This window comes from Octopus bimaculoides, chromosome 21 (assembly GCF_046866305.1).
Source record: "Octopus bimaculoides isolate indiv1 chromosome 21, ASM4686630v1, whole genome shotgun sequence".
Lineage (NCBI taxonomy): Eukaryota > Metazoa > Mollusca > Cephalopoda > Octopoda > Octopodidae > Octopus > Octopus bimaculoides.
Window position 1 is genome coordinate 19,737,313 of NC_142948.1, and position 27,597 is coordinate 19,764,909.

General features: G+C 42.5%; 1 protein-coding gene across 11 annotated transcripts in view; it reads right to left on the reverse strand.

The window, feature by feature from the left end:
* Positions 1-27,597, reverse strand: part of LOC106876253 (uncharacterized) — a 46,206-nt gene that overhangs the window by 11,353 nt on the left and 7,256 nt on the right. For 3 of the 11 annotated variants that reach the window (XM_052975503.2, XM_052975504.2, XM_052975501.2), the window contains exon 2: positions 22,373-22,495. The exons of 3 other annotated variants lie outside the window; for them this stretch is intronic. The gene's annotated coding sequence lies outside the window, so the exon portion shown is untranslated. 5 more of the 11 variants (XM_052975506.2, XM_052975505.2, XM_052975502.2 and 2 more) reach the window with 3 other exon arrangements.

Sequence of the window (27,597 nt, forward strand, 5' to 3'; positions counted from 1 at the left end):
GTATTGCGATTTAAAATAATCTTTACTTCAAAGTACTGTTGTTGAATATCTCTCGTTGTGAAATTTACAAATAGTAATTTTCTAATTTATAGATCAGTGACTAGTTGTCACTTTGTGTTATGTCTCAAGCTACTGCTATCTAGCACCTTCGGATGATCTCTGCTCGACTGCTACTCAACAGCTACTGAACCCCTACCGCGGCCAGACTACCTCTATTTATGTCTTGGGCGATCCTACTTCTTCGCTTGGAGGCGTCGACACAACACTTTGAAAACTATATATTTCGAACTGGAACTTGGCAGCGCCACCTCTAGCTGAACAATGGCGACGAGTGACCTGGAACCCTGAGTTGAGTGAAGTTTGTGTTTAAGTATACGTGTAAATCGCTTTGCTGATGCTTGTTGAAGGTCTTTCGTACCTACTGTTAATGAATTGAAGTTTTGAATTGTTATTTTTGCTTAATTGTTTTCTTCCCCATTTATGGGTGAAGTTGCAACAAACGAGAAAATGGAGACCCAACCAGTCGGTATTTATGCTGCAGCAACCGGAAAGGGTTTGACTGCGGATGTACTACAAGTGAGAGAAGTGAAATTTGAGGAGAAAAGATTGAAGGAGTTTAACGAACTCGTCGCAAAGGAGGGTACCAGCCTGAGGCTCACCCTGCCTAAAGATGTGACAGAGAAGACGACGAAAAGGACAGTAATCTATAGAATGCTGTCTAAAGCAACTAAAAAGGTGGAAACAGTGGAGGAATGCCTAAAGGACATTTATACTAGAGGAAAGAAGTACGGCGCAGTGGAGGTTCGGTTCGCGACCGAAAAGGACGCGATAAAGTACTCCACTGTGCTGTTGAGGTTGTCAGATTGGGCACTACTGCCAACCTACTGTGGAAAACGTGCGGCCAGAGTTAGGACTGGCAGAGTGCCCCAGAGATTGATGAGGCGTGGCTGGTGGCAGCCTCTTCAATACAGAGGAAGAAACAAAAATTCTCAAGGTTACAAGAACAGAGGTAAACTGTTGGGGATACGGCCTCGAGGTGACGGTCCAAATCAGTTTAACGGATTTGCATAAAATCACAGAAGAGATTTATTGCCTGAGGATGTAAAACTGAGAGTGGTAGTGTAGGGAAGACCTCCCATCTGCCACTACTGCAGAATACGGGAACACATGAAAGCGAGGTGTCCCCAGAAATACGAAGAGGAAGTAAAGCAAGAGCATCAGGAAGAGGAAGAACAAAGAGTTGAGGCACAAATGCAAGTAGGCGGAAAGAAGACAGAAAATGTGGGAGAAAAGTATACATAAGGAAAAAGAAAGAAGAGAGAAGAAAACGTGAATTTGCCACCCAAGAGTCTGCTGAAAAAGAGAAAGGAGAACATAGAGGAGAGTCAGTGGTAAGACCAGCCATACCAAAGAGAATTATTACGGAGAAAATAAGTGCAGAAAAGAAAGGAAGGAGTGAGGGAGATACAGAGAGAGATACAGAGAGGGATGAGAAACCGATACCAGGAACTTCAGGAGGTAATAATGATGTAAAGCGGGAAGACATACCAAAAGGAAAACACATTAGGACTATGATAAACTATACAAAAAAGTTTAGAAATCGAGAGGTGGGGGAGAAAGGAGAGAGGTGGGAGAGAAAGGAGATAGGTGGGGAGAAAGGAGATAGGTGGGGGAGAAAGGAGAGAGGTGGGGAGAAAGGAGAGAGGTGGGGGAGAAAGGAGAGAGGTGGGGGAGAAAGGAGAGAGGTGGGGGAGAAAGGAGATAGGTGGGGGAGAAAGGAGAGAGGTGGGAGAGAAAGGAGAGAGGTGGGAGAGAAAGGAGATAGGTGGGGAGAAAGGAGAGAGGTGGGGGAGAAAGGAGAGAGGTGGGGGAGAAAGGAGAGAGGTGGGGGAGAAAGGAGAGAGGTGGGGGAGAAAGGAGAGAGGTGGGGGAGAAAGGAGAGAGGTGGGGGAGAAAGGAGAGAGGTGGGGGAGAAAGGAGAGAGGTGGGGGAGGAAGGAGAGATGTGGGGGAGAAAGGAGAGAGGTGGGGGAGGAAGGAGAGAAGTGGGGAGAAAAGAGAGAGGTGGGGGAGAAAGGAGAGAGGTGGGGAGAAAGGAGAGAGGTGGGGGGAAAGGAGAGAGGTGGGGGGGAGGTGGAGAGGAAGGAGAGAGGTGGGGGAGAAAGGAGAGAGGTGGGAGAGAAAGGAGATAGGTGGGGAGAAAGGAGGTAGGTGGGGAGAAAGGAGATAGGTGGGGGAGAAAGGAGAGAGGTGGGGGAGAAAGGAGAGAGGTGGGGGAGGAAGGAGAGAGGTGGGGAGAAAGGAGATAGGTGGGGAGAAAGGAGATAGGTGGGGGAGAAAGGAGAGAGGTGGGGGAGAAAGGAGAGAGGTGGGGAGAAAGGAGAGAGGTGGGGGGAAAGGAGAGAGGTGGGGGAGGAAGGAGAGAGGTGGGGAGGAAGGAGAGAGGTGGGGGAGGAAGGAGAGAGGTGGGGGAGAAAGGAGAGCGGTGGGTTCGGTACGATGAGTTGCAACCAGTGGTGGCATTTAAAAACTTAATAGAACACATAATGTAAATGAAATAAGTAAAATGTTTAAAATTTTAAATAGTGACTTTTAAAAAACGATGCAAAAAGTGAACAATGAACTGTATGTTAAATGTTATAAATGAACAGTAAAATGACACTGCCTGCGAATGGGGGGGCAGGTAAAACATTGCATTTTTCATTTTATCATTTTATCATTATAATTCATTATTTCATTCGTTATATATTTTTATGTACCCTACTGTGTTGTTGTCTGTCCATGTATCGTCCCCTCTTTGTAAGAGCCTGTCTGCTCAAATAAAGAAACTACCTCTAACCAAACAATTTTTTTGCGTCGTGATTGAGAATTTGCTACCTAACGTTATGTGAGTTCGTTCCTGTGTGTTTTTGTATGCCATATTTTGGATACTTTGTTTTCCTTTGAACTGTTGTACGTCGAGAAACAGTAATTTTCGCCCTACAGGGCAGAACATTCTCTTAGAATATTATCTTGAAAACTTATTGAGCTGCTTTTTTTTTTTACCCGTGACTGGGTATTACATTAATTTCTGTGAATTTGTTATTTGTGACTAGGTTTAAAAAGTGTTGTGATGGAATTTAACATTGCATCCCGAAAGGATTTCCCTGCGATGGGAAAGGGATTTACAAGTAACAACGAGGAGACACACTTTCAGGCCAGGGTATTTGGATAATTACCAAAAATCCCTGACCTGGCAGTGTTATAGGGACGCTTTACCTGTTTGCGAAAAGTTATGCAGGCACGGAACGTCAGTGCCACCGACATGTCCAAGATGTGGGCTGGGCGAGGATACCGTTCAACACGCTCTTGTACACTGTCGTAGTGCACATGTTGTCACATCTGGGTAAAGTACAGCTATCGTCTGAATCTATAATAAAGATTGTGCCACCAACCGGACTCTCAAACGAAGGTGAAGAATGTTTTCTCTCTACAGTTACAGTGATGAAAGAGTGTGTGTGGAGGACTAGAATGCAAGGAGTCGTAACGGGATCCTTCATCTCCGGTCCGGGACTGCTACTATACTTCAGATACCATCTGAAGAGCAATACAGGGCTGGAGAGGAGGATTCTATCGCGAAGCTTGTTTGAAAAAAGATGGAAGGCTGTGATAAGAAAGGTGGATGTAAGTAACCCTACTTAATCGTCATTAGAAAAAGGAAAAGGATAGCTACTGGGCCTTTCAGGCAACCAGGTATAATCCCCCCCCCCAAAAAAAAGAGTAAAGTTAAAATATATTATACATATATATTTCTTCAATATTTTTAATCCATAAGTTACATTGGAACTCATCATAACATTATTTGTGTGTATTATCCCGTATTGTCCAATCTTTATATGATATTCATTATTGTGATAAAGAATTCACCTCTAGCCGAACAAATTATTCTGTGCTAATGAAGGGAAATAACCCGGAAATCGCGATACCCACAAAGTGTTACGAATATGGTGAAAGAGGGCGCTTGCGAAAGAAATGCCCGAGAGCAGCAGTGGAAATTGTAGAGGAGAGTATTCAGGACAATATAATAGTGGAGAAACAACAGAAACAGTTAACAGAACCAGACGGGAATTTTGCGGAGGTGAAAGCAAACAGAAAAGAGAGAGGAGGAAGTCACCAACGATAGTGGAACTGAAGAATTACAAAACAATGGAAGAGGTAATCTAACCTACGACGAGAAACGGGGAAAATTTACCAGTAGAATCACCAGTAAAGGACTTGCAAGTACATATACATTCAGACCCACAGACACACAAACATGCAAAAGCACAGAAGTATAGACGAACAGAAACAAGATAACTCAGAATTACGGAAACCTAAAAACATAGAAATACAGACGAAACACTCCGAATCACAGTCAAACGAACACACTGACACACAAACACACTGACACACGGACACAGAGACACAATCAGAGGAAGGCCAAAAATTAGACATACAGAGACAAAAAACACAAACACGTAAGACACAAACAGAAGCAAGGTTTTTAAATGAAATAGGACTCCCTAAAAGTTAAAAGAATTTCAAAATTGAAAGACATTATGAAAGAGTGAATCCACTAGGGCCGGAGGTGGATGTTGAACCTCGTGCCTCGGTGGTGAATTATGTGGACAAAAAGGAGAAGATAAAGTGGTAAGTCGTGATTTATTTTAAAAATTGTGAAAGACAGAAAAATATTTGGTTAAACATTTTGTTTAAAAAAAAGGGAAAATAGGTAAATCCTGTAACTGATTTATTACCCACAAGGGGCTAAACATAGATGGGGCAATACACACATGCGGGGACAATCAACACATGAAAGAATGGGATAGTTAAATTATACAATGAAGATGGGACGGCCACCCCAGCCCCGCTCCGGGTGGTTACGTTATTTCAATTATTTCAAGTTCTTTTCAAAATAAAACTCTACTTAACATTTTATATAGTTCTTAATTTCCTCGTAGTTCACCATTGGAGCGATGGGTTTGAAATTCACCTCGGGCCCCAGTTGGTTTATATCTAATGGAAAAGCCTCTTTTAACTTTCTATACTTATCTTTTTTCATTAAAATCCATCTCGTCTCCTTATTGTAACCCTCCGAGAGGTCCACTTTAACAATGCCTTTCAGTTTAGTTATTTTCCTTTCAATTTTTTGTGTCGACCGATATGTTATCAAATATATTCTACTCCTGTGCACCTCTTGCGTCTGCATGTCTTTCTTTTTTGTTTTTGTGACTCTGTACTATCAGGCGTCTGTTCTTCTTTGTGACTGTATATCTGTGTGTTTATTTGTCTGTGGGTCAGCATGTTTTTGTGACTGTAAGTCTGCATGTTGTGTCTATGTGTCTGTGATTTCAAGTTCTGTGCTTTTAGATTTCTGCAACTCTGTGTTATCTAGTATGCTTCCGTGTATATGTATATCTGTGTGTTTATGCGTCTGTGAATCTGTCTGTTTGTGCGATTGTGAGTCTGTATGTTTCTTTGGTGATGTTCTGCTTTTATACTCTTTCCTCGGTGATCCCACTTGATCCTGTGATTTATATTTCTTTCCTTGTTCAACTTTCGGTAATGAGCCCTTCCTTTCTCTCTTCCTTGACTTAGTTTCCTCAAAATCAGCTCTCTGTTCCTCTTCCTGTGTCTGTTTACTCTCCTCTATCACGCCTTCTTGCGTTTTCATTTCTATGTTTTCCATTATTTCTGGGCTCTTTCTTTTAATGTGATTTCTTTTGCCACATTCATAGCACTTTGGAGGTCTCCCTTCCAACATTATATCCAGCATGTCCTCGTTTGGCAGTTCCAGTGTCTCCGGTTTGGTATTGTATACTGTCTGACTTACCGTGAAAACCACCTCCAAACCATACTCCCAACAATTTATTTGTTGGGTTGTGGTTATCATAACTGCCCTTGCTATAATCTAGTAGACCGTTCCAGACTGGATGAGCCGAGCGTTCCACAGTGGACATGGAGTAATAACGACGGCTCACACAGATCTTATATAGACAGGATAGTCGTTAGAGTCTTTAGAAGAATAACCGCGTGTGGAGAGTTCCTCGTTCGTTGTCAAAATTGCTATTTTTTATTGTTAATAACTGCTGTTTCTTGTTAAATTGTCGAATTTGTTAATAACTGTTTTCTTTGCAAAGCACTGTCTAAGTACTTGTAGAAAGCCCGCATTGTTCGTTCTCCCGTTGGTGGGGGGGGGGGGAGAATGTTGTCTGGCGAGGAGCCTGCCATTGAAACAGAAATGTTTGTTTTCTCTGTTGAGAGGAAGAATTACATGTCGTCTGGCGAGAGGTCAACTACTGATAAAGAAATTTTTGATTCCCTCGTTGGGAGGAAGAATTACATGTCATCGACCACTAAAAATGGAATTTTTGATTCCCCGTTGCAAAGAAGAATTGAGAAAATTACAGAAGAGAAGATAGAGAAGTGCCTGAAACCAATTTGGAGCGACGTGGTTTATCTGACAAGAGGCAGGAAATTTGGAACGGTGGAAGTAAGGCTTACTAGCAAAGAAATAGCACAAAGACATTCAGTAGAAACGCTGAAGACGAACATGGCACTCATCCTCACCTATATGAGGATGAGAACGTCCAGAATCAAAATCACAAGGGTCCCACCGGAAGTGGATCCTATGTGGTTGGTGGTGGCAGTCCTAATCAACCAGGAGGAGAAAATTACTCTCCTCCAGGCTGCTGTCACCGAAAAAGCTAACTGGACTGATCAAACAGTCAATTTCCTCATTCAGGCGGAACCTAAAACAATTAAAGCGATTCCCGAGAAAATTGAGATAGGGGAGGAGGCCCTCATAGTATATGTTGAGGGCGGAAAACCCCGATGTTTTTTGTGTGGCCAATTAGGCCACATTCGAAAGAATTACAAGGAAGAAGAAGAAGAAGAAAACAAACAAAAGAAAATTACAATCAACAACTCAACCGAGAGCAGCGACTACTACAGACCAACAACCAAAAAAGATTGCCAGAAGAGAAAAAGAGGAAAAAGGCATAATAGCCGCATATACTAAAGATACCGAGCTAATGAGAGACATTCAATTGTTAAAGACTGCAAAAAATGTTGATAACATTTCGGAGAAATTTACCAACTATGATGTATATGAAGTCTCAAATAAGACTCAGAATTTTACAGAACAAATTATCGTAAGATCCCGCGAAAAGACGAAAAGGAAAAGGTGAAAACTCCTCCTCCACCTGATAATTCAAATTAAAAAACTAAGACAACTTTATGGCTATTCACATTGGTTGTTTGAATGTACGTGGCCTGATGTCGAGCTGGAAACAAGGACGCTTCCTAAATGACATCAGGTCGCAGGGATTTAGATGTAATTGTTGCTACAGAAACCTGGTTGAGAGAGCCAAGAGATCTTCTCCCCCTCCTGAACGGCTACGAGAAATACGTTTTTCCGTGTCAGGTAGAAGGTAGAAGTGGGGTGTTGTTCCTATTAAAAAGAAACCGGATTTCAGAGAAAAAGTTGATTTTTTTTTTCTGATCCAGAAAGCGGGCTGATCGTTCTGGACTTGACTTTCAGTTGCGGCAAGACAGTCAGGCTGGTTGCAGTTAATGCACCCAATCTTATTAGTCCACAAAGTGAATGTTTTCGTGACCTAGGTAAATTTCTAGCCACGTCGCATTCTGTTAGGAGACTTTAAACACAATCTGCGATGCGCGCGTAGATTGTATTGGCTCGAGAAAGGATAGGACGTGTAACCCTGGTTTTCGGGATCTGCTAAGCTATTTCCATCTGGCAGACCTATATAGGTTGGAACACCCAGACGCTCCATTGTGGACATGGTCAAACAGCGACGGGTCTTCCCGATCATATTTAGATAGGATTTTGATTAGAAAGGTAGATAAGATATAGTTAAGTGTCCACAGTTTTATCCAGTCAGCTACAGTAACAAGGTGGTTACCTGTAGCTGAACGTAGATAAGATGCATAGACAGGGATCTGGGTACTGGAAACTCAATACGTCCCTTTTGGCGATTGAGGAGTACAGAAAGCGAATTAAATATTTAATTCAGAGGGCGTTAACAGGTACCATCATTAATAACAAATGGTGGTACGCCTTAAAATGAACCATAGAATATGGCCGATCACGCCTGGGGAAGTGATAGAGGCTATGGCTGACTGCGGCATGAGTAGGTCGCCGGGACTGGAAGGTCTTCCCCACGAGCTGTATAAGTGTATGCCAGACTTGTTCGGGCACCTGCTAGCCAATGTGTACGCGAACTGGCAACAGAATGGGTTTATCCCCAGATATGTACGCCGAGGAGTGGAGATGTGGGTCAGAATGGAAACCGAACAAGGGGGACTGTTTAGATAATTTCAGGCCCATCACTCTGTTAAATGTGAAGATTTTGGCAAAGGTATTAGCAAAAAGGTTGACGCGTGTCGCGGATGGTCTGATGGGGGTGGGGCACAGACATATACCATTCAGGATAATCTCCACCTTATCCTTAGATAAGGTGGAGATATACCTTAGAGAGGTTTGGGGATAGATCTAGCAGAGGTGGGGCATTGGTACGTTTAGACCAATCTAAAGCTTTCGATAGGGTTGACCATCGGTACCTGGTGACTGTTCTTGTGCAGTTTGGCTTGGGTCTTGGCTTTCTTAGATAGATCATTCAATTGTATCACAACATTGACTCGATAGTTCGGATTAACAGTTTTCTCTCAAAGCCGTCCTGTATCAAACGCTCGGTTCGCCAAGGATGTCCGCTCTCACCACTTTTGTATGTGGTGGCTCTCGAGCTGCTACTGGGAAGGTTGAGTGGCATCTCGAGAGAGCCAGGATATGAGAAATTTGTTTCAGCCTTTGCGGATGACATCACCATCAGCGTGACCACAATGGCACGCCTACATGAAGTAGGCAAGGCTATTGAGGTTTACGAGACGGTGGCAGGAGCAAAGATTAACCGGGGAAAATCAGTCGGCTAGCAACTCGGCACCTGGGGGGAGGGGTGCAAGTCGATGCCTTCAGATAGCGTCGTTGTACGCTGGACAGAGGGACCGATTAAGTTGCTAGGGGTCTGGTTTGGACCAGATCTCCAGGTAGAGAAGAACTGGTATGAGGTTTCGAGCAGGGTGTCCTCCATAGTCAAAACCTGGTCTTGGCGGTAGCTATCCCTGAAAGTGGGGGTGGAGGTGGCTAATATTTTTATCACATCGGTCATTACCCACCGCCTGACCGTCGTTCCTTGCCCGAATTCGTGGTTAATCAAGTTGGAGAGACAGCTCTTCCGCCACTTGTGAGACACTCTATCTGTTGCCAAAGACCGTTAAAAGGAGGATTAGGAATGCCTTGATTGATGATGCGCAGACATGCGCTGAAGTTGAGGCATCTCTGGATTCTCCTGGATGGTGAACGGGTGTGGTCTCCGCTAGCAAGACAGATGTTACCCGAGTTCGCTAGTTTTTGCGGACGGGAAGACTGGTGCTTTCGTAGATCGAGGTTGAGTGCATGGCATACGGAGTGCCGTAAGGCCCTCTTGCTATTCCGTCGCTTGGGTAATACCAGCGGTGGGGATTCTACAGCATTCTTCTATAGAGGATTAGTAGATGCTGAATGTGACGATGGCCTGGGGGAGAGTCTTGGTCTCTGGCATATTCAACTTGACAGCCTGTTCCTTCGTACATTCGGGTTGAGGTCGTTGGATAATTTCCAAAAATCTTTGACCTGGCAATGTTACAGAAGTGCCTTGCCCGTTTGGGATAAGCTTGCAAGACATGGTATACGCGGGATTGAGAAACCGTCCCGCACGCTATTGTTCAGTGTCCAGAAGTATCGGAAATGTGGGCTTATGCGGAACATCTGTTGTCCGGCACATGGAGAGTACAGCTGTCGGCTGAGTTAATCATAAAAATTGACCCACCTGGATTTTTAACAAATGAAGGTAAGAATTGCTTTCGCATCGTAGTAGCAATAGCGAAGCGAAAGAGGCGGTGTGGAAGACAAGGATGAAAGGAGTCAAGACAGGCAGCTTTATCTCCAGCCGCACCTTACAAACGTATTTCGCTTTTTGTAATGTATAATCATTCGTTCATATATGCTTTAATTTTTAACTTCATTTTTATTGTAATTACATATCGAACATCTGACCCCAAATCAGGTTGTGTGGTCCCCATCTTTGTCGGCCCCTAGTAGGCAATAAAGAAATATTTCACTAAAGCACAAACAAAACAAGTGGGAAGGTCGTTTTGCGATTCTTTTGTATGACTGCTGTTCTTTTTTTCTTTTTTGTGTCGGAGGGAAATGGGTGGGTTTGGTGTCTGCAGGGGGAGGGTGGGGTGGGTAGCTTTGATTTAATTGTATACAAGGAAATAATGGTTTCGTCTCGGAGCGGGGCAGAGATAGCCGTCTCATATCATTGTATTATATTCATTTAATCATTTTCACTTGTTGTTTGTCCCCGCATCTCTATGTATGTCCCCTGTGTGTTTGGACCTTGTGCCTAGAATAAACCTTTAGCCCAGCAATTTTTTTTTTCGCTTTTTATTGATAATTTGCCGTTACCAAGGTCATGTGAGTTCGTTCCACGTGGTCTCGTCTGTTATTATAATATTTTGTGAGCGGCGTTGCAGCTGGGTTTTTTTTTTGTTTTTTTTGTGAAGCTGTCCCTCAACAGTTTGAGGAAGGATGGCGGAAACTTGTTCGGACGTGAGTGAGTCGGAGGTGTCATATTCGGAACTGTCGTCGTCTGAAGAGGAGCTGGAAGAAGCTGTAATGAAGATGGATAGAGCTATAAAGGAGAAAACTTTTGCGAGAGTAACTGGAGTGGCAAGGAGGGGGTGAGCCTCAAAAATTTGAAGAATCATGAAAATATGCTAAAAAAGAAGGTGGTGATGTGAAATTGTCACCACCACAAGAAATAATAAGGGAAATGGAAGAAAGGAAGATTGTATACAATCTCCTGTCAAGGAGAAAAGGATAGAGAATAAACAGACGGACGAAATTGAAAAGGCGTTGAGGCCTATCTGGCAAAACATAGCGTATCTTGCCAGAGTAAGCCAATACAGCACCGTTGAGATGCCGTAAGAACAAGCTGAAAGCGAGGGAAAGCTCAACAAAATCAATGAAAGCGGAAAGGGTAATCCTTCTACCCATATACCTTGGAAGAAGAACGTCCAAGGTCAGAGTGGAGGGAATCAACCCATAAAATGGATGTGGCTTGGGTAGCGGCGGCTGTGCTTCTAGGAAGCAAGAAAGAGGTCACGGTACTCCAAGCCACAGAAACGGAAGCCACTAATTGATGCGGTCGAATTTTGGAACTAATAATACAGAGTAAGCTGGAAAACTTGGAGTTGCTCGTGGAAACGGTGACAATTGGAGAAACAGTGATGAAAGTGTGGGTAGAAGGCAGATCCTTTCGTTGCTATAGATGTGGTCAACAAGGCTACATTAGAGCCGACTGCCCTCTGAAAAATAAGCCAACCCAGGAAAGAGCAGAGAAGGAACCAGAAATGATAGAAGAAAGAAATGAGGAGGATGGATGGAAATATACGGGGAGAAAACAGAGGAAGTGGGAAAAGGACAGGTTAAGTGAACCCCAGCCCGCACCCATCCCACACATACCCTCTCAACCCCACCCTCCCCTGCAGACACCAAACCCACGTATTCCCCTCCGACACAAAAAAGAACAGCTGTCATACAAAAAAATTGCAAAACGCCCTTCCCACTTGTTTTGTTTGTGCTTTAGTGAAAGGCGTAAAAAAGGATGTGGTGGAATAGTTAGTACAATGGAAAGATAGAAAAGTGATAGACATGAAGGGAATGAAAAAAGAAAGAATGGTTTTAGGCGCATTAGTGCCAGAATACAGAATGAAAATAATAAGAGACTGTAAAGAAAGCGCGGAATGCAGAAAAATGGTATTTGACACAAATGAAGTACCGGATGGAATATACTATGAATTTTTTTAATGATTTTTTTTTATTACCCACAAGGGGCTAAACATGAATAAGACAATACACACATTCAGGCACATTTAACACATGAAAGAATGGAATAGTGAAATTATACAATGAAGATGGGACGGCCACCCTAGCCCCGCTCCGGGGTGGTAACGTTATTTCAATTATTTCAACAGTCCTCAACAGTTCTTTTCAAAATAAATCTCTACTTACCATTTTATATTGTTCTTAATTTCCTCATTGTTCACCACTGGAGCGCTGAGTTCTATTTTTTGTGTCGACCGATATGTTATCAAATATATTCTGTTCCGGTGCACCTCTTGTGTCTGCATGTCTGTTCTTTTTCGTTTTTGTGACTCTGCATGATCACACGTCTGTTTTTCTATGTTTCTTTGTGACTGTATGTCTGTGTGTTTATTTGTCTGCGGGTCTGCATGTTTTTTGTGACTGTAAGTCTGCATGTTGTGTTTGTGTGTCTGTGCTTTTAGGTTTCTGCAACTCTGTGTTATCTAGTATGCTTCCGTGTATATGTATGTCTGTGTGTTTACGAGTCTGTGAATCTGTTTGTTTGTGTGATTGCGAGTCTGTATGTTTATTTAGTGATGTTCTGCTTTTATCCTCTTTCTTTGGTGATCCCACTTGTTCCAGTGATTTATATTTGTTTCCTTGTTCAACTTTCGGCGATGAGTCCTTCCTTTCTCTCTTCCTTGACTTGACTTCTACAAACTCGGCTTTTTGTTCCTTTTCCTGTGTCTGTTTCTTTCCATCCATCACGCCGTCTTGCCTTTCCATTTCTACGTTTTCCGTTATTTTCGGGCACCTTCTTCTAATGTGTCCTCTTTCGCCACATTCATAGCACTTTGGAAGTCTCCTCTCCAACATTATATCCAGTTTGTCTCCATTCAGCAGTTCTAGTGTTTCCGGAATTGTCTCATATAGTCTTTGACTTACCGTGATAATAACCTCGAAACCATACCCCCAACAATTTACTTGTTGGGTTCTGGTTATCATAAGAAAACTCAGTTTCGTTTTCTTCATTTTCTGCAGTAAAAATTGCTGCCAGTGGCCATTCTGGCTCAATTGTCGGTTGGATCCTTCCCACCCTAATCTTCGTTGGCTTTTTACCCTGATAATTAGGAAGAAACCACCATTCTCTTCCACGCCCGAGCGTGGGGAGTCCCTAAAGGGCTTCCTCGCTGGTGGGCCGCGACTCTCGGCACGTTAGTCAGAATGCTGTGAAGGACCGATTACACATGTGGAGGTCAAAGAGGTGTTGGCCAAGTGCGCTGGGGACAAGTCGCCGGGGTTGGATGGTCTACCCTATGAGTTTTATCGTAGCATGCCGGACTTGTTCGGGGACCTGCTGGCAGACGTCTACACAAACTGGCAACAGAATGGGAGGATTCCCAGCTCTGTGAGTCGGGGAATGGTGACGCTGATCCAGAAGGACCCGAGCAAGGGGGACATTAAAAGTAATTACAGGCCCATAATTCTACTCAATGTAGAGTTAAAGATTTTGGCCAAGGTGTTAGCAAGAAGATTGATGCGTGTCGTGGAGAAGCTTGTAGGGAAGGCGCAGACATGCGCCATTCCAGGCAGGTTGATGCATGACAATCTTCACCTTATACGCTGCATCTTAGACAGGTTGGGTAAATTAACCGGCAAAGGTGGGGCACTTGTCCATTTAGACCAAAGTAAAGCGTTTGATATGGTAGACCATCAGTACCTGGAGGCGGTCCTCGAAGCGGCTGGGCTGGGCCCGGTCTTCCGTAGGTGGATCTCCGCAATGTATAGCGGCATCAAATCCACAGTTCAGATAAATGGCATCCTGTCTGAATCGTTTTCGATCAAGCGCTCAGTTCGTCAAGGGTGTCCCCTGTCACCGCTTCTGTACATGTTGGCTCTTGAGCCATTACTGCGGAAGTTGGGGAATTTGGGTCGTACCCCCAATGAAATCGGATGCGATAAATTGGTCTCTGCTTATGCAGATGACGTCACCATCATCCTTGTGGAGAGGACGCTAACAAAGGATACGAGGTAGTGGCAGAAGCAAAAGTTAACAAGGACAAGTTAATCGGCTTGCGCCTCGGCACCTGGAGGAGCAAGTCGATATCGTCGAGTGTCGAGAGTCACTGGAAAGATGGTCCTGTTAAGTTGCTTGGAATTTGGTTTGGACCGGACTCCCAGACCGAGAAGAATTGGAGCGAGGTGGCAGTCAGGATGGAGGCCCTAGTCTGGAGTTGGTCCGGATGGACTCTGTCCCTGAAAAGAAGGGCAAAGGTGGTACAGGTGTTTCTTGCATCTGTAATCACCTACCACCTAACCGATGTCCTTTGCCCCGATTCGTGGCTAAACAAGTTCGAGCGCCTCCTCTTCCGCTTAATGTGGAAAGGGGGAAAGCCACTTGTGAGGCGCTCCGTCTGCTGTCAGGAACCGTTAGAGGATGGGTTAGGGATGCCCTGGCTAATGATGCGCAGGCATGCGTTGAGGCTGAAACATCTCTGGCGCTACCTCCAGGTACCTCCAGGTAACAAGGTGTGGATTCCGCTGGCGGAGGAATTCTTTCCGCGACCAGTCTCTTTGGAGAGATTCAAACCCGGTTTTTTTAAAAGATGTAATCTGACAGAATGGCAAAAGGAGTGTCGACAGGCACTCGTGCTAATCCACAAGACGAGCAAGGCCGGCAGTGGGAATACCATGTCGGTTTTGTATAAAGGGCTGGTAGAGTTTTAAAATGATGACGTCCTAGGAGGGGCGCTGGGGTTCGACGAGAACCAACTTGCCAACCTGTTCCAAAAAACTTTCAGGCCGGAGTATTTGAATAATTACCGAAATTCTCTGACATGGCAGTGCTACAGGAACGCTTTGCCTGTTCGCGATAAGTTATCCAAGCACGGAATGTCAGTGCCAACGGCATGTCCAAGATGTGGGCTGGAGGATAAACCGTCCAGCACACTTTTGTACAGTGCCGGAAGCTTTCATGCTCGATAATGTACGTTGAACACGTGTTGTCACACCTAGGCACAGTACAGCTATCAGCTGAGTCTATAATAAAGATTGTGTCGCCAACCGGACTCTCAAAAGAAGGTGAGGCATGTTTTCTCTGTTCAGGTGCAGTGTTGAAAGAGCGTGTGTGGAAGACAAAATTGCAAGGACTCGTGACAGGATCCTTCATCTCCCTGGTTTGCTGACATACTTCAGATATCATCTCAAGAACAAGATAGGGCTGGAGAGGAGATGCCTGTCGCGAGGTGAGTCCGAGAAAAGGTGGAACGCTCTGGTAAGAAAGGTGGGTGCAAGTGACTCTGCTTAATCCTCATGAGAAAAGGAAAAGGTATAGTTGCTTTTCAGCCCATCAGGTTTAATCCCATCCCACAAAAAAAGGAAAATTCAAATTTTGATTATATATCATTCTATATTTTTAAAAACTAAGTATAATACAAGCTCATAATAACAATAATTGTTTGTATTGTCCTGTTTTGTCCCCCCTATGTACGATATTAATTATCCTAATAAAAAATTCACCTCTAGCCGAACAATTATTCTGTGCTGATGAAGGGAAATAACCCGGAAATCGCGATACACAAATATTGTTTTGAGCTGAGTAGGGATGCTGGATTCCCTTGTTCGAAAAATATAAGGACACAGATCGTGTCGTGGAGCCAGTTGGAGACGATGTCTCCTGGAGCTAAATCAAAGCAACATTCGTCCTAAACCAGGACTGCCATGTTATGTTTGCAAATAATCTTTACTCCAAAGTACTATTGCTGAATATCTCTCGTTGTGAGATTTAGAAATAGTAATTTTCTGCTTTCGAGTAGGATCGAAGAGGATTGAGCCAAACTACGTAGACATTCCAGACTCCGACTGAAGAAGCAATTGGCTGCAAATGATACGTGTATTTTGTTTTGTCCTGTTTGCCGTTGTTGTTCTATAGTCCTTTTCTTGCTTGATACGTTTTAACTATTTCCGTTTGTTGTTTTTTACTTTTGATTTGTATATATATATATATATATATATATATATATATATATATATACTAGCAGTATAACCCGACCTTGTCCGGGTGTGACTTGTTACGCTATCTACGATAAGTCTTGCTAGGTGAAAATCAACTAAAAAAGAAAGCCTTACAACGAAAAAACCTTTATGATGTAAATATGTTCATAATTCAAAAGACGATGAAATTAATAGGGAAAGTCTGAAGGCTGTTTTGTGTAACATTATTAAGCGTATGTAAATTTCATCCGTCTAATTGGCTATAGAAATGCTTGTGCAAAACAACTTTTTGCGCTGCCCTGATTATACATAGCAGGGTAATCCCTTTTCGCAGGAGCTAGGACGGCAATTTGTGATGAAGCAATTGCTGGTGATCTGTTGCTACACAGTTCTGCCAGAATTCTATCAGATTGGGCAGTAGATGTTGATGCACCATTTTGCATTATGTTCAAAGTAGCTTCTGGAATGTGGTGAATTGCTACAGTCTGTTGCTGTCATTTTAAACCGGTTGCTTTCTTTCCCCAGCAAACTCTCTTCTTTGGAGGCATAATCTATGTATATATTAAACAGAACAACAAAAGTTATAATAGATGGCAGGGTCGGTACTTTTCACATATCTGTAATTTTTCAGATTAACACCCGCACGATTACCCAACCCTAATCCTAAACCTAATCCTAACACTAACCCTAACATTAACCTTAAGCCCTAACTCTAACCCTAACCCTAACCCTGACCTTAAAACCGTAACACTAATCCTAACCCTAACCGTAACCCTAACCCTAAACCCTAACCCCTAACCCTGACCCTAAAACCGTAACCGTAGCACTAATCCTAACCCTAACCCTAACCTCTAACCCCTAACCCCGGTCCTAAAACCCTAACCCTAATACCCTAGTGAAAATCGTGGTATATTTACAAAACATTGACGAACATGAGTTATATTTTACTGAATGATTGTGTACTTGCACGTGTATGCGTTTGAGAGAGCGAGAGAAGAAGAGGTAGAGAGAGGGTGAGAAAGGAATAGAGGTAGTTAAAAGTTTTCTTATGACGGCTTCTCTTCACTGCCTATTACTTCATTAGAAACCTATGGATGCACTTACTCACATAATAGAGAAAAATGAAACAAATATGGACGACTTGCTCCGAAACATCACCTTGTGGGGGAACACTTCTCAAAAATAACCTGCAGTTGTTTCCTTCAAGATTCCTACATGCTCGAAATGTACATACATCAAGGTATTTTTGTAGCAAATTTCACGAAAAAATATTCATTTTACTGGAAGTTAAGAGGAATTTAAGTGGAATTTCCGAAAATTGTCCCCCACCCCCTCCCAAAACACTTTCACCGAAAATGTTTGTATATTCCGAATCTACATAATAAATAATATATGCATAGAAAATTTCATAAAAAAATATTCATTTTTCTGAAAGCTATGACCTTCCAAATTCGGTGGGTACAACTCTGTAGTTATGCCACATTGACGAACGTGAATGATTGTTTTTACTTCCACGTGTATGTGTTTGAGAGAGCGAGAGAGGAAGAGGGGGAGATAGAGAACGGGAGCAATGTGTATGTTGTTGTCACAGATTACGTATGTGTGGTTGTGTGTGTTTTTACGTATCAATGTTATGAAAAATAAGTAAAGAATACTGAGAAGAAAGTTTAATCTATGACGTTGTATGTATCACTTTCTCTCTCTGTTGAGCGCGTGTGTAAGAACGCCGTTCCAGGTAGAAGGGAAGAAATATAAAAATTGCTAGAAACAACAGTCAAATTTCCCTTAAATCACACAAAGTAAACAGAATTTTAAAAATCTAATTACTGCACTGGAAAGTTCAGATCGAGAAAATTCCATTGATGTAAAAATTTTTACGAAAAAGTGGAAAATGTGGATTACTATAAACCTTTTAAAAGGCTTCACACAGACACACAACTTCAGCTTTATATATAAAGATATATATATATATATATATATATATATATATATATATATATATATATATATATATATATATATATATATATATATATATATATATATATATATATACATATGTATTATTGGTACTGAACGTCACTAACTGTGCAAACAACATGAAATACGTAAACAAATGTGTTAAATACGCAAACAACGAGAGAAAAAAATAGAAAACAGGACAAGTAAACACAGAGAAACGACCTTTCATCAGTTGTCGGCTGTCTATCTACTCCTCATTTCGAGCATTTATTTATTTGTGCAGCTGCATTTAAATTGATGTAATGATTGCATTGTTCAATTAAAAGGAGCCGCTTGAAACGGTCCTACTCCATCACTATTCGATATCTTGTTGCTTATTCTGTATATATATGTAGGGCTGCGAGCTGGCGGAATCGTTAGCACGCTGGGCGACATGCTTAGCTGTATTTCGTCTGCCGTTACATTCTGAGTTCAAATCCACCGAGGTCGACTTTGCCTTTCATCCTTTCAGTGTCGATTAAATAGTACCAGTTACGCACTAAGGTCGATGTAATCGACTTAATCCCTTTGTCTGTCCTTGTTTGTCCCCTCTATGTTTAGCCCTCTGTGTTCAATAAATATATATATATATACAGATATATAAAGCACGATTTATTCGTGGTCAGAGACGTTCGTAAACCGAGGCACTACTCAACTGGATGGATATGAGAAAGACAGGAGTTAAATCACGATTTCTTCGTGATCAGAGTTGTTCGAAAACCCAGGTACTACCGTATATATATATATATATATATATATATATATATATATATATATATATATATATGGATATATGGGGGGGCGCACGTATGTGGTCTAATCAATAAGTACCCGGACTGCTGCCATATTAACGAAGCTAAAGCACGCAGAGTGAAGCCGTTTGGCACAGATTGACCTTGAACTTTGCTGTGCACGCGCACTAAGCTTTAACGTCCTACCTCACCTTCGCTATTTACACCAGTGCTTGGAAGGAAGGTGTGTAGCGTGTGATCGTCGCATTGACCATGACAGAGAAAGATGAGCAGAGAATCTGCATCAAATTTTGCCAAAAGCTTGGTGATACCTACGCAAAGTTTTCAGAAAGTTTTCATCGTTCTCAACACAATCAAGGAGATCTTGTGCAACTCAAACCCGAGTGGTTTTTTGTCAGCTGAAAGCAGTTTTTGCACAAACTTGACAGACACGCATTTCATACCCACATTTTCGGTGATGACGGACTGAACTAAGCCGTAATTAATCTGCACGTCCTCTGGTAAGTTACAGATGGTGATTCGTCGATTTCCCCTCACAGCTGTACGCACATCTGCGATGTTTTTCTCAGTTCTGCTAGTTGCGGGTCTCCCAGAACGCAATGAAGAGACAAGGTGAGTAGGAGTGAAGAGAGGAAGTAGGTATCAGATGAAGAGAGGAGGTGAGGGGAATCATATGAAGAGAGGAGGGGAGTTGAGCCCATATGGCGCAAAGGAGTGAAGAGAGAAGATTAATTCCTGTTCAATACGAAGACGGGAGTCTGGATGGCCCCTATACAAAGACAATCCGAACACAGACGGGTGTTGTAGTGAATGACCGGTAGAGCGGAAATGGCACGAGACCGGGGTGTCATTGCCGAGTCTGATGTCCCGGAGGTGCTTCGCGAACCGGTCAACCAAGCGGCGACACGTTTGACCGATGTACAGAGAAGAGCAGAAAGAGCAGGAGATGCAGTAAATACGTTGCTAGAAGTGCAGGTAAAGGAGTTGGTGATATGATAATAACGATGATGGGTATCTGTGAGGATGGTGATGTTGGAGAGGTAGGGGCAAGTGCGGCAGCGTGGGCGGGAGCTTGGTAACGAGCCAGGCTGGGAGGAGGGGTTAGGGAAGAAACTGTGGACCAGGAGGTCACGCAGGTTGTGGGATCATTTGAAGGAAGGGAAGATGTGCGAGGTGTAGGTTTCGGACTGGAGTCACAGGAAGGCTCGGAGAATGGTGCGTTGGAGGGGCAGTGTGGAGGGGTGGTATGTGATGGAAAATGGGCAACGGGCAATGGTGAGACGGGTGCAAGTAGAGAGAGAGAGAGCAGAAGCACCCGTCCTCGGAACGTGCTCTAGTTAGGGCTGTGTGGATAGTGGTGAGGGGATCTCTACGAAGGATGAAGTGGCGAGCCATCAGTTGAGACTGAGTCTCAAAGTCATGGTGTCACTGCAGAGCCTGCGCAGACGGGAGAACTGGAAGTAGGGGATAGATAGCTTGGTGTGGGTAGGGTGGGAGGAGAAGTTAAGGTAGGAGTGTGAGTCGGTGTGTTTGTTATGGATGGAGGTAGTGAGAGCGGAGTGAGTGATGTATTTTGACCGAAATGTGGAGAAATGCGACGGAAGTGTTGGAAATAGTGCAGGAGAATTCAGGGCAGGATGGAAAGATTGGACAAAAGAGAAGAAGGAGTGAGGTCGAACCGCTACAGTCATCAATAAAACAACTGTATAGTTCGGGAGTGGGACGAGTGAATCATGAGAATATTTGGGCCTCAACATATCCTACGAACACGTTCACATAGTTCGGGCCAATTCTCGTTCCCATGGCTACTCCCAATACAGCGAAGTATTGTTAGCAAATAGATGAAATGCATAAGAAACTCCGACAACAACAGCCAGCATTGGTCAATAGAAAAGACCAATTCTTCTCCATGACAACGCTCGGCCGCACGTCGCACAACTGACCCTACAGAAGTTGAACGAATTGGGCTACGAAATTCTGCCTCATCCGCCATAGACACCAGACCTCTCGCCTACCAACTGCCACTTTTTCAAGCATCTCGACAATTCCCTGCGTGAGAAATGCTTCAAAAACCAAGATGCCAAACACGCCTTCAATGAATTCATCACCACCAGAACGTAGGATTTTTACGCTACTGGCATAAATAAACTTGCTTCGCGTTGGCAAAAGTGTGTTGATTCTGATGGTGTTTATTTCGATTAATAAAGTTTTGTTTGAGCCGAGATATGTGCCTCTGAATTTAAAGGTTAAAAACCGCAAGAACTTTCTTGACAACCTAATATAAGTTTGATAAGTGCCAACGGACGGACGTTGAATCACATTGTTACTTCAGCTAAATATTAATATATATATATATATATATATATATATATATATATATATATATATATAGGTAGATAGGTAGATAGATAGACAGATAGATTTAGATGAATTAGCTACTTAAGTTGAGGCACCAGAATTTAGTACGGTATTATCCATACAATTTCAAAATAAGGTGATTAAAATCAAAATAAGCAACAAGGATATCCAGAGGTAACGCAGTACGATCGTTTCAAGCAACTCCATTTAATTGAACAATGCAATCATTATATCAATTTAAATGCAGCGCAATCCTCAGCTGCATAAAGACATAGAATTAAATTAAATTAAAACAGATGGACACATTAGTATAATTTTACCTAAAACCTCCAAGAAGGTAAAGAGATAAACAAAGAACATGCTGTCTTCATTTCAGCTTAGAAGCTACTAAGGTATCAGGAAGAAAGACTAGTTAGAAATCTAGCTTGGCACTGTTTTTTGGGGTGTTTTAATTTATAGTCTTGTTTATCAAATCTTTGTATATCAAAATCTAAGACCAAAGAACAAGAAGCAGTGTCTGTTAGGAAGGGGGATGAGGGAGTCGACACAAATCATAGTGGGTATAACCGTAAAATCATCAAGATTAATTTGAAGTAATATAATGAGATTTGGTAAAGCAATCATAACTCAAGATGTTAGCTGACAATTAAAGGGAGAAAATTTGTCATGGAGTACTATAGTTAAATATTTTAAACAATATTGCCATATTGTATAAAGTTAAAATTTAGGGTTATTCAGAAGATTATTAAGAAGAATATTATAACAAAAGGATTAAAAATTTTTTGAATACTTTTCAGTATATACCAAATCTTACCACAATTTAATTTAATTCTATGTCTTTATGCAGCTGAGGATTACTCTGCATTTAAATTGATGTAATGATTGCATTGTTCAATTAAATGGAGTTGCTTGAAACGATCGTACTGCATTACCTCTGGATATCCTTGTTGCTTATTTTGATATATATGCTTTATTTTAAAGCAGCAGAAATGTAACAAAAGCTGTTACTCAGAGTTTCACGTTCCCGTTCGTCGGACAGTTTTGTTAAAATAGAACAGAAATAACGATATAATCAAAACTAGTTAAAGGATACATCTTTAAATATGGATTTGTTTCATTGGTCCTTTCAATTAAGTTTTAAACATGCAATGAATAAAATAAACAAAATAAATGAATTTGATATAAATTCATCCTGTTATAAAAATCGAAGAAAACCTTAAATCGAAGAGCGAATTCAAAATACATATTGAAAATAATTATATGCGAAATATAATTCAATTAATGCATTAAAAATTAAAATTAAAATTTTCACGCTACATTACATAAATATTTTACAACAGTATTAGTAGGTGCAGGAGTGGCTGTGTGGTAAGTAGCTTGCTAACTTCCGGTTCCGGTGTTCAGTTGCTGCCTACAGTTTACCAAGGTGAACATGAGTTTTGGCTCTGTCCAAAAAAAAAAAGAAAAAAGAACAATTTGAAGAATTCGCCAGGGTAAGTCGTTTTTGTTGCTCAGCTGGGCAACAATTTATTGCTTGTTATTTATTTTTCAGTAGACTGTTGTCCAGCTCTGTGGCATTTTCGCTTGCCTCTGGCGAGTTTTTATGTGTGTTCATTACGAACAAAATTGCGTGTTTGCTGTCTGTGGTGGGCGTGTTCGCTCCACTACAGCTGTGAAGATTTTTTTTTCGTTTGGCATTTTTAGCCGAAAACGTTTGAAGTACCTACTCGGAGCACCTATTTGGAGTACCATATGGAAGATTCAGTGTCTGTGACTTTTTATTTTTACTATCTATTTCTATTCTGTCTCTTCCTTTTGTTTAGTTTTTTTCTTCCATCCTTTTAATTTTTGTGATATTTTTTCCCTTAGAACTGTTTTAAAATTTATTTTGAACTCTTATTTTTCTTAAACGGACATGGCACCTCAAAATATAAACACTGTCTTGGAGTGGGAATTGTGCCCACCCAAGCAGTGGTTGAAAGAACTGGACGAAAGAACAGTGACGCTCCAAACCTACTCAAAGGTGTTGGATAGCGTCACTGTCTTTCCTCAAACCACTATTGAAAAAGAACTTAAAAAATTTAATACAAACTTTAAATATATTTTAAGGGGAGTCAAATACGCAACCGTGTGGTTGCTTTTTGACTCCCTGAGTGAAGCTCGCAAATTTGCGAGTGGGTCCATTGAGGGCAAAGAAATTTTATTTCTGCCCACATATTGTGGACAAAAAATAACGAGGGATTGGGTCTGCGGGTTGCCACCTGAAATAAAACCCGAGTAGATAGGGGATTCTTACCACCGGGGTCTAGGCGGCACCGGAACCAAGCTCGTCAATATAAAATTTTTGCCAGCAATTGACTGGGAGGGGTCAAAATCGGTGTTGACTCTCTGGTCCCAGTCGATTGCTAGTCTGGTGTTTCCGGACTTTTTAAGGATGGCTGGGTCAAGGTACCCAGTAATTCTTGAGGGACGTCCTCCCAAATGTCACAAGTGCCTTGAATCCGGCCATTTAAAAACGAACTGCCCCAAGGGCCGAGGTAAGGCCCCGGAGCAGAGGAAAAAAGAAAATGTAGTTGCTCACCAGGAGAAATAGAGGTTGCGGGAGAGGAGGAGGACATCTCGGGTGTGCCGAAGGATGCCCCAACCCCCACAACCAGTAAAAAAAAAGAAAAAGGAGAAACGGGAGATGGATCGGGAGGCTCTGTCAATGGGATTTGCGCCACTGACAGAGCAGGTTGCGGTCCCTCCTGGTGATGAGGAAACGGAGTATATCTTCTGTTACCCCAAGGGAGGGCCCGTTGAAAAGTATCTGGATGGCCTATTAGACCGAGAGCGTTTCGACTCGGTATGTATAGACCATCCATGTTGGCCTCCACAGGTGGCTGTGGAGGTTTTAAATCATAGTGAAGTCATGGAGGTCCTGTCAAAAAGAGGATTTTACTTACGTCATTCGGGGCCTGCCTGTGCGAGATCCAGTGATGGCGAGGAAGATTAGATCTTTAAAAAGAACTTTCATTGAACTTTTGACTTTTATTGGATTTGTATTTAACAATGTTTTCGAGGGGTTATCGGTCGGCGGGCGCCGGTGCCTCTCTCATTTTTATTCACCTTTCGTTATCATCCTCATCACATTAATGTCTTTGTCCAGCCCGCAGCTACTACTCTATGTACAGCCCTTGTGGATAATTTCAATGAAATTAAGTAGCTTGCTAACTTCCGGTTCCGGAGTTCAGTTGCTTCTTACAGTTCCACGAAGTTGCACGTCCTAAATTGAAAATTTGTGAAGTCAGCCGAGGTAGATGTAATTGTTTTTTGAGATGGATGTAATTTACTGTGTTTTAATTTTTTTTCAGTAAATTTCGCCCAGCTCTGGGGCAGTTTCCTCTGCTTTCGGCGAATTTAAGATGTTGCTCACTCAGTAAGCAAAATTGTGTTTCTCGTTCGTCGTTATTGGTGGGCGTATTCGAGTCACCATAACGGCGGACTGAGAACTTTTTGTGAAAAAATTTTGTGTCTCACTTAATTGCGAGAATTGTTGTTTTTGTGAAATTTTGAAAATTCTAACAATTTGTGAAGGATTTTTTTGTGTTCCTGCTATTTCACCTGGAATACTGGTGGCCGGAAGATTGTATTGTGGAATTTCTTCTACCAATTTTTGTTGGTGTAATTTGTGACCCTTTGCTCCGGTTGCTGTGTTCCTGTGGATATACTAGTTGGCCGGAAGATCGAAGTTGCTGTGCTTTGGACTGTTTTTATTTTTTTTATTCTTCCTTCCTTCCTTTTTTTTCTATTCGATTAAATTCTTTGTTTCGAACTTTCTGCTGTTCTATCTTTACTGATTGTGGAGGTGCAATGACTCGTGGTCTTAAGATCGCGGTTTCGATTCCCAAACCGGGCGTTGTAAGTGTTTATTGAGCGAAAACACCTAAAGCTCCACGAGGCTTCGGCAGGGGATGGTGGCGAATCCTGCTGTACTCTTTCACCACAACTTTCTCTCACTCTTTCTTCCTGTTTCTGTTGTGCCTGTAATTCAAAGGGTCAGCCTTGTCACACTGTGTCACGCTGAATATCCCCGAGCACTACGTTAAGGGTACACACGTCTGTGGAGTGCTCAGCCACTTGCACGTTAATTTCACGAGCAGGCTGTTCCGTTGATCGGATCAACTGAAACCCTCGACGTCGTAAGCGACGGAGTGCCAACAACAACAATCTTTACTGACATTCTTTTTGCTAGTTTTCTTGCACCCAAAACATGGCAGGAAAAAAGAACATTATGTTGGAGTGGGAGGTTGTCCCACCCAAACAGTGGCTGGAAGACCTGGAGAAGAGGACAGTGGTACTGCGGACCTATTCGAGGTCACGTGACGCCATTGCCCTCTTCGACAGGGATATAATTGAGAGTGAGCTGGCAAGCTGTTTGCCAGCTAAAAGTTATTACATCTCCAGGGGGGGTCAAGTATGCAACGGTGTGGTTGCTATTTGGCTCCTCTGAAGAAGCTTGCAATGCGGCAAGTCAGCCCCTAGAAGGGGATAAGATCTTGCTCCTTCCCACATATTGTGGGAAGAAAATAATGAGGGTTTGGGTATGTGGGCTGCTGCCCGGAGTTCGGTCCGAATGGATCGAACAGACCATTCGTAGAGGTCTGGGTGGCAGTGGAACCAAGTTCCTTGGTGGCAGGGTGGAAGCCGCGACCGATTGGGTTGGGTCAAAAGCAGTTCTGACCCTTTGGACCCAGTCGGCCGGTGACCTAATATTCCCTGAATTTTTGGTGATGGCCGGGGCCAGGTACCCGGTGATACTTGAGGGACGCCCCCCCCCCAAGTGTCACCAATGCCTGGAACCTGGTCACATCAAAAAGAACTGCACCCAGGGTAGGAATAAGGATGGTAATCATCGTGTTAAATAAATAAGGAAGTATACAATCAATAGCATACCATAAGCCATTATATGAAAGGAAAGTGATAATAGTAAGTGAGAGATGATAATAGATAAAAATTTAAGTGGAAAAAGGGGGTTATAATAAAAAGGGTGGGGTTATAAAAAGGAATTTGGATAATAATAAAGATGGAATTGGTAAAATTATATAAATCAGGAAAAATATAATATGATAATAATAAAGAGCGTATGGTAAATTATAATGATAATTAAAAATGCTTAGAAATAGTACAATGGAAGTAAGATAAAAGAAATAATGCAATAAAACAGGATTCGGTATAATGACAGGTAAAGTGTATATTTGGAGCATAAGAATATACACACAAATACACATATTTACGTCTTACATATATATGTATGTAGTCTGTGTACATCCATCTGTGTATTTTGATGTATATATATATATATATATATTGATGGTTTAGTATGTGTATATACTCTTTTACTCTTTTACTTGTTTCAGTCATTTGACTGCGGCCATGCTGGAGCACCGTCTTTAGTCGAGCAGATCGACCCAAGGGCTTATTCTTTGTAAGCCTAGTACTTATTCTATCGGTCTCTTTTGCCGAACCGCTAATGTTACGGGGACGTAAACACACCACCATCGGTTGTCAAGCGATGTTGGGGGACAAACACAGACACACAAACATATACATACACATACATATATATACATATATATACGACAGGCTTCTTTCAGTTTCCATCTACCAAATCCACTCACAAGGCTTTGGTCGGCCCGAGGCTATAGTAGAAGACACTTGCCCAAGGTGCCACGCAATGGGAATGAACCCGGAACCATGTAGCTGGTAAGCAAGCTACTTTATTTCATTTAGATTGGCCATTTAGGCCTTACAAAGAGGGGACAAACAAGAACAGACAGACATAAAGTAGCTGCGGGCTGGACACAGACATTGATGAGATGAAGGTGATAAAGAAAGTAGAAAATAAAAATGGGAGGGAACCGGCGCCCGCCGACCGATAACCCCTCGAAAACATTGTTCAATAAGTTCAATAATAAACACAATTAATATTAATATTAAACACAATCAATATAAACACAATTAATGTTTCAAGGTTCAATTCAATCCACTTCATCGGTGCCCCCAAGCAAGTTGACTTGCCGCTTGCAGACAACTTTGCACCGACAAGTCGGGGCCCGTGAAGAAGAATGTAAATTCATTCCTGTCAAAGGTCATGGCGACCTTTGACAAAAGCTCATATTGTACGACCTCCGCAATCACCTGCGGAGGCCATACTGGACTGGCTGTGCAATCCGAGTACTTACGTTATCGGTCGCACAGTCCGTCCAAGAATTCTTTTACAGGCCCTCTCCAGTGATAAAGGAGGACAAACTCCTCCTCCTCACGGGAAGGGGCCTCAAGCGGCTCCGTCAGCGGCACACTTTTCTACTGGTGGCACACATCCCGCCAGCGATTCAGTCTGCGGCACAGGGGCATCCACCGACTGTCCTCTGCTCCTCTTTTTCCTCTTTCTTTTAGAGGCTACGGGAGCAGGGACCTACGCTGGCGAGCACATTGGGGTAGAGCAAAATCCCCCCATCTCCTGTGCCGCTTGGAAACCTTCTTCATTCAAAAATATAAACCCAAA